Source organism: Lygodium microphyllum, chromosome 25 (genome assembly GCF_053477565.2).
Source record: "Lygodium microphyllum isolate KBCC chromosome 25, Lygodium_microphyllum_v1.1.10, whole genome shotgun sequence".
NCBI lineage: Eukaryota > Viridiplantae > Streptophyta > Polypodiopsida > Schizaeales > Lygodiaceae > Lygodium > Lygodium microphyllum.
The window spans coordinates 25,426,574-25,434,526 of record NC_141159.1 but is presented as its reverse complement, the minus strand read 5'-3'; the positions used below and the strand labels follow the sequence as shown (position 1 = coordinate 25,434,526).

General features: G+C 43.1%; 1 pseudogene; it reads left to right on the top strand.

Annotated features, from left to right (window-relative positions):
- Nucleotides 1-2,503: 2,503 nt before the first annotated feature.
- On the top strand, nucleotides 2,504-7,225 carry LOC148013992 (phosphatidylinositol 4-kinase gamma 4 pseudogene; annotated as a pseudogene).
- The last annotated feature ends 728 nt before the right edge of the window (nucleotides 7,226-7,953 follow it).

Sequence of the window (7,953 nt, the reverse complement as noted above, 5' to 3'; positions counted from 1 at the left end):
TTTGGAATACATCATATAATTCCAGCTCAAAGGCTCTTCCATAATCTAGCCCCCAAAGGCTAATCCATAATCCATCCAGCAATCCTCAGGGATCGCTAATCCAAGTTTCTGCCCGTAGACTAGTATGCGGGCCTAGAGATCCAATCTCGGCCTCTTGTGCAGGACCCGCAAGGCAAGGGATTTACGGCCAGAGCCCCCCTGGCACCCAAGCGTCCTCCTACTCCAAGTAGCACCCACAGAGAGACCTCGAAAGGCAAGGGATTTACAGCCAGAGCCCCCTGGCACCCAAGCGTTCTCCTGCTCCAAGTAGCACCCACGAGAGACCTCTCACAGCGGGTTCGGTCCATGTACCTAGCGCGGATAACAACCCCCTTGGTTAGGGTGAGGTAGACAGTCGGGAGTAACCGATGCTGCCTCTCCCTCCAGGCCTTCAACCTAAAGCATTAGTTATTTTCCAACATTAGATTCCTTGAGAAAAGAAGTACAAACAGTGCTCCTAACTGTACAAACACAATCAATCTAGTGATCGTTTGTTTGGCCAACTGCTAATGTGTGAATCCTTCTCTCCGAATGCATCCAGCATTTGATCTGGGATCGATTGCGACTTGGCAAGATCCCCAAGGGTTTTGTTGTTTGTTTACCCTTTTATCCTTGGGTTAGGGTTTATACCCTGTTAACCCAATTAACAAACACCTTAGGTCTCCTTATATTAAGGTCAACAAATTCCTGGGCAACCTTGTCGCCCTAACTTGATCGGTCAATTTCTTGCTAGGCAATACATAACTTCCCTAACTTGGCCAATCAACCCAAGGAAGGGTGATGTAGTGGGATGACCACTCATCCTTTTTGCAAGTTAGACTTGCACTTAGACTCGCCAACCTTGTCCAAGAAGTGGCAATTCTACTTCGTGATTTCAACACAACATCCTGCGACGTTGCAACTTGTTGTATAGGTGTTGTACCTGGCTTATGGGGTTATTTCTCGCACGGTATTCCTTGGTCAAGGATACCTTGGTCAAGACGTAGGGTTCGGGAGTCTTCTTGACCTAGCCCAACCCTAACCCTACTAGGCCGACAACGTTTGGCTCTAGGGTTTCTAATTCCATACAGAGGTTTAGTATTAGGCCAATTGACCCTAGGGTAAGAACCCTAGATCGTTTCTTGCATGGGTGTCCCATTAACCCTAATATTCCGTGAATGTGGGTAGGACCTTGGGACCGAAAGTCTTGACTTAGCATTCCAAGTGCGATACTAGGCAGAATTTTAACGTGGCTTAACTCTACCTAGCGTATTGAGGTGATCATTGCTTGAGTTACACCATTGCAAGTGAAATACCTAATCGAACTAATTGTCTTGCGACAAGAGGTGATCTTTCCTTAGAAGAGATGCAAATCCTTTTCCTAGGAGATGTAAATAATTGCAAGACATAACATTCCATGCAAATATGCGATTCATAGTCTTTTCCCTTCTATGCAACTATAAAATGTAAAATGACCATTTCTTTTCCTTGCCTAATCTATAATGATAGATAATTCATGGCTAACTCATATAAAAACCTACGTTGAATTTCAACAAGAACTATGCTCATAACCCTTCGCTTAATGCATTGAATTCTAGTTTTAATATGAAATTTCATCCATTCCCAAATCCAACTTTGATAAACGAAGTCCATGCATGAATGACATGAGACCATTATTGATTTAATTTTTTCTTCAGCACTTAGCCAACCTAGGATGCAATTTTCACCACATGCGATTTGCAAGGTACATAAATCCCTTTCATGCCATGCAACTACTTGGACAACATTTAAAGGACGATAATGATTAACTCATACGAATCACAACTAGGAGATTATTATCTAAATGCATTATGCACTGTTTCTTTTTCGCGAGAAAATCAAGGATGCATTTAGACAAATCCACCTTATAACCTATGCAATATGCATTTGGGATTGCATCTTGGAAGTGCAAGCATTTTTCAAAGGCATGACATGCACTAACTTTGTAAACAAATGGATAATTGTGTTTTAAAATTTCCAAATGTATATAACTCGACTACGTGTATTAAAGACATGCTCAAATACATTCTTTCCATGCAAAATCAATCTCTAAGAACCTGGGTATTGAGGTTCGGGGTGTTATCCACACGCGAACTCGGAGTAGAAACTCCTGCATCATGTGCACCTCTCGCCATTTTCTTGGGAGCCATTGACGACGTAAATAATTTGATTCAGCAACTCTCTCTTGGGTTACTTTCATGTATCGACTCCTCTCTGCCCGGGATCTTTCCTTCTACTTAGGACATAGCCTTTACGGAATGGGGTTTTAAGACAAACTCGCAATGTATGGGAGAACAGGCTTTACGGAAGCTTAAAATTAGAAGCTTCCAAAGAAGCTTCTAATGCTTCTCTGTCTCTGGCAGAAACGTGGAGAAAAGCGTGATGATGGGGAGGATGGAGAGGCGACGAAGATGATGAGGGTGATGATAATGATGATGGCGATGGGATGGCGCAGGCGGCAGCAGGCCAACGTGGCGGCCAGGGCGGTGGCATTTATGGGCTGGCGGCAGCACGGCGTCCACAACCTGCTCTCACTCCTCTCTCCCTCATGCTTGAGAGGGGGGAGGTCTTATAGGATAGGGGGGGGGGGATATAGCCACCCATGTGGCTTCACATGCCTCCTCCCTCCCCCATGCACTCCACCACTTACACCACTCCTCTCACACTCCCTCTCCCCTTGCCATGCATCGACTGAGGGGAGGGGTTAATAATAAAAAAACTTGCACAAAATTTGACCATTATCCATTTACCTTTTCCTTGAGAAGGGTGTTCCCGTGCGGCTTCCGGTCTTCAAGCCACGACCTCTTTGCACATCACCGAGCTGGAATTTAACATTGCGCATGGAGGGAACACTTAGCCACCGACATTAGTCGACGCGGGAGACTATTTTACACTGCTTTTGCACGAGATGTGTGAGGCTTTTAAGATCGATTAATATTTTAGGCAAAACATTACATTCTCTCCCCCTTAGAGGAATCGAGATGTCCTCATCTCCAGAAGAACCGGGGGTATTGTTGGTTGAGAGTACTTTCATCCATCAAAGTGGCATCCTCTTTGGGATAATCTTTCCATTGGACGAGATATTCTCTCAAGGTCATGGATCTCAAATGCCTCTCCCTAACATCTAAGATCCTGTCAGGCCGTAGCTCAAGGACTCCTTGGCTAGGCATTACAACTTGTTGATCATCAAGCACGTGACTAGGGTTAGGCACATACTTTTTCAGTAGAGTGATATGTAATACATTATGAACTTTTAGGTTTTCAGGGAGTTGCAATCTGTAGGCATTAGGCCCTAGGCACTTGAAAATCTTGTAGGGCCCACAATACCTTGGACTTAGCTTTTTGCATTCACCCAAGGATAGGAAATTCTTCTTTGGACGTACACGAATGAAGACCATATCTCCTTTGTCGAAGGATCTATCTTGGCATTTCAGGTCCGCGTAAGCCTTCTGTGTCTGTCCTTGGTGGCTTGGATGTCCTGTCTTATTGACTTGATTTGGTCATCCATATCTTCCAGCATCTGTTTTGAAGCTTCAACCCTTAAGGCTAGATTTGAAAAGTTTAAAGGACTACGACAATCATGCCCATACAATGCTTGAAAATGGGTCATCTGAATGCTTTGTTGGTAAGAAGCATTGTAGGCAAACTCAACTAGTGGCAAATATTGAATCCACTTTTTAGGTTTGCGACAACAATGTTCCCTTAGCATATCCTCAATGACTTGGTTGACTCGCTCCGTTTGACCATTGGTTTGGGGATGGTAACCTGTATTAAAACAGAATTGAGTCCCAATGACTTCGAAGATAGCCCTCCAGAAGTGTGATGTGAAGTCACGATCACTAATGATTCTTAAGGGTAACCCATGCAGTTTGAATATCTCCTTGATGAATAACCTTGCGATGTCTGAGGCTTTATAGTTTGTCTTAATAGGAATAAGATGTGCAACCTTGGTGAGCATATCCACCACAACCATAATGGAATTGTATCCTCCCTGAACTTGGGGCAGGCCAACAACAAAGTCCATGCTGATGAATTCCCATTTCATTTGGGGAATCTCAAGTGGTTGCAATTTCCCTCACATTTTGACATGTTTGGCCTTAATGTATTGACAAGACAAACATTCAGTGACATATTTGAGACCATCACCTTTAAGCCTTTTCCAATAATATCTCTTTCTGACCGCATTGAGGGTCTTAGCATAGCCAGGATGTCCTGAAAAAGGGGAGTCATGGGCTTCCCAAAGTATCTCTTGTTTGAGTGACTGGCTTGCCAGTATACATAATCTCGTTCTATAGTAGACAAGTCCACTATTGATAGAGAATTCTTGATAATTTGCATGTAGCTTCGTGTCTTGATCCTTGATAGGGATCTCCCTTAGCAATTTTTGATAGGTTGGATCATGGCATGCCTCTTCTCTGGCTAGCTCAAGAATTGGGTTGTTTGGCATGGATACCTTTGTGGCTAGAGATCTGGCCATTGATGGATCTTGCAAAATCAGAGAATTTAGAACTGCCTTGCGATTGAGCGCATCGGCAACTACATTCTCCTTTCCAGGTCGATATTTGATTTCAAAATCATATTCCTCCAACACCTCAATCCATCGACGTTGCCTCATGTTGAGCTCATTTTGGGTAAATATCCATTTGAGACTTTTACGATCCGTCACTAAGGTAAACTTGGTACCCAGCAAGTAGTGTCTCCAAAGCTTGGGAGCATGGATGATAGCTAATAGCTCCAGATCATGGGTAGCATAGTTCCTTTCATGGCTCTTCAGTTTCCTTGAAGAGTATGCTACAGGATGACCCTCTTGCATAAGCACACATCCTAAGGAAAGTGTGCTAGCATCAATTATTACTTCAAACTCCTTACTAAGGTCCGGAAGTTTTAGGATAGGTGTTGATACCAAGCTTTGCTTTAATTTGTCAATGCTAGATTGTTCAGCAGTTGACCATACAATTGATGTTTGCTTCTTTAGTAGATCCGTTAGAGGTGTTGCAATCAAAGCATAGTTTTTGATAAAGACCCTATACCATCCTGTCAATCCAAGAAAACTATGTATTTCTTTGACAATTGTTGGCATTGGCCACTAAAATCCCTTCCGCTGATACAATGAATCCCAGATATTCAATCTGTTGTTTGAAAAATGCACACTTCTTCTTCTTGGCATAAAGCTTGTGTGCCCTCATTGTTTCAAGCACAATGCGTAGCTAGGGTTCATGATCTTCTTCCTACTTGGAGTAGACTAGGATATCGTCAAAGAAGACGAGTACAAAGTCATCAAGATAGGGCCTAAAGATATCTTGCATTAGCCCATTGAAGGTGGGAGGAGCATTTGTTAGCCGAATGACATGACCAGGAACTCAAAGTGCCCATACCGTGTGCCAAATGCCGTCTTTGGGATATCCTCTTCCTTGATCCTTATCTAATAATATCCAGACCTAAGATCAATCTTGGAGAAGATCTTTGCACCTTGAAGACGGTCAAGAAGTTCATCTATTCTTGGAATGGGATATTTGTTCTTAATGGTTGATTGATTCAACCCTTTGTAGTCAATACATAGCCAAAGCATTCCATCCTTCTTCTTCTGGAACAGCACTGGAGCTCCCCATGGTGAACTTCTAGGACAAATGTAGCCTTGGTCTAACAGTTGCTTCAGTTTCTCTTTCAGCTCAATCGCTTCCAGGATGGACATTCTATATGGTCTCTTTGCAATTGGCGCTAGCTTGATTTCATGATCAACTTCCCTTTGAGGTGGAAGTTCTGTCAACTCTTCAAGAAATACGTCTACATAATCCCTTAGCTATGAAGGTTCTTCACTAGACTCCTGATTCTGAAGTAGCTTGTTTAGCTTACTCAAATAGACAGGTAGCCCCTTTCTAACTCCTTTTATTATCCGATGTCGTAGAGTTCACGCAAGGGCTGCAGAACACGGGGTTCAAGGTACAGCAATGGAAGAGTCTAACAAGAAGAACTCAAATCTTTGATGTCAAAGTTCACTATATTGCTTGTCAAATGAGTTACAAGAAATTCATGTTCAGAATAATCCGAAGTATCTCATAAACTGTTTACATTCAGGTGTATGTTGACAGTTGCAGTAGGAAGGGAAACATTCTTCACATCAGCATGTTCATTTCGTAACTTGGCAGTTGCTAGATCAGCAGAGAATTTCAGAAACTCCAGAAGAACATCTCTATAATGAGGTCAAGTCCATCATTATTTGCTGAAAAGATATCAGAAAGTCTTTACAACTTCCATCTTTTGTTGATTGGATTCATGGCTAAAGAAGAGGGCAGAGTCACTTGTATATTTTGACCAGCTGTCAGTCTGATTCTGTGAAGGACTACACGAAAAGGGACTTTGGCAAGTGCTAAAAACCCACCCACAGTCAACCTTCACCCCATGTTTTCTTCCACAATTTCAATAAATTCACTTAATGCATCAGTTGTTGCTTCTGCTCCTTGAAAGGGTACCAACTCATGAGGGAAATGATGCCAAGAACATAGCCACAGCTCAAAATTTTGGTTCAAACAAGTACAGCTCCAAGTAAAGCCTTGCACGTGGTCGTTCAGCTATAGTATGCCATGCTTGAGGATGAAAACTCTGTCGAGAGGATTGCTGAGAATGGGAACTGGGTTACTGAAATTTCAGCCTAAACAGAGCCTTTGGGATACTTGCAACATGGAAGCTGGTTGCACCATGCGATTTAAAAAAAAAATTGTGAGCTCTTTCAGATTTGCTATCCAAGGAAAGACCTGTCCATGAAGTTCACAAAATTGCAGTCCTTGACCTTCGCCTTGCAAACACAGACAGAAATGGTGCAAACATTCTGGTTTGCAAGAAAGGAGAAACAGACTGGAACCTTGTACCTATTGATCATGGCTATTGCCTGCCTAACAAGTTTGAAGACTGCACGTTTGAATGGCTATATTGGCCTCAAGCAAAGCAGCCCTTTGACATATCTACTCGGAATCACATTGCAAAATTAGATGCTGAAGCAGACATTGCATTGTTAGAGGAGCATGGTTGGAAGTTGTCTGCAGGATGTGCACGTGTTCTCCGTGTAGCAACCATGTTACTTAAGAAGGGTGCAGCTGTTGGGCTGACTGCGTATGAGATTGGCTCAATGATGTGCAGAGAATCTCGGATTCTCTGTTCCCTGGCGACCTGATCTGGTCTCGCCGTCCTCAACAATTACCACCATCCCGGAAAAAGCCCAGAGGCCGAAAAATGCAGATCCGCGATACACAGGTAGGCCACCACAGTCACCAAACAGACCGAGCCAAAAAAAGACAGAAAAAGCTCTCTATTCCAATTCTTTTTTTTTTCCCCACGTATCCTACACAGGCCGTCTGATCTTCCCTGCTTTTTCTCTCCTTTCTTCCCCAATTAGCATTGCCCCTTTCTTCCTTTTCGTCATACGCTCCTCTTTTCCCTCCCTTCTTAGCATTTGAAATCCCTCATTAGCAACACTGTCGTCAAGTCTCTTTGCCAATAATGGCATGAAAATCTCTCACCAGCATTGGATAAGGGTGAGATCCAGTTACGGACCTTATAATATAGTGTGTAGTCTCTTCATTTGTAACCAAGTATCTTATTGCTTCCGATGCCACATCTTTCAACGTACCTGTACCAAACTGGACAGCACGTACCTCAACTCCAAAAAGTCTCATTCTGAATACTTTAAGAGCCTGTCGTTCCATATCTTTGGCGCCCATGTAAACAACACATTGTAACCCAAAACAAGCACACACTGTAACAGTGATAACTCCATGCTTCTCATAGCACATTTCAATGCTTAGCCTCCTTCTTTCCAACTCCTGGATGTGGAGGGTTGTTATCATTAGGTATTTTTGATGTAGCTGGAGAAGGAGAAGACAAAGTCCTAACATGTTCACC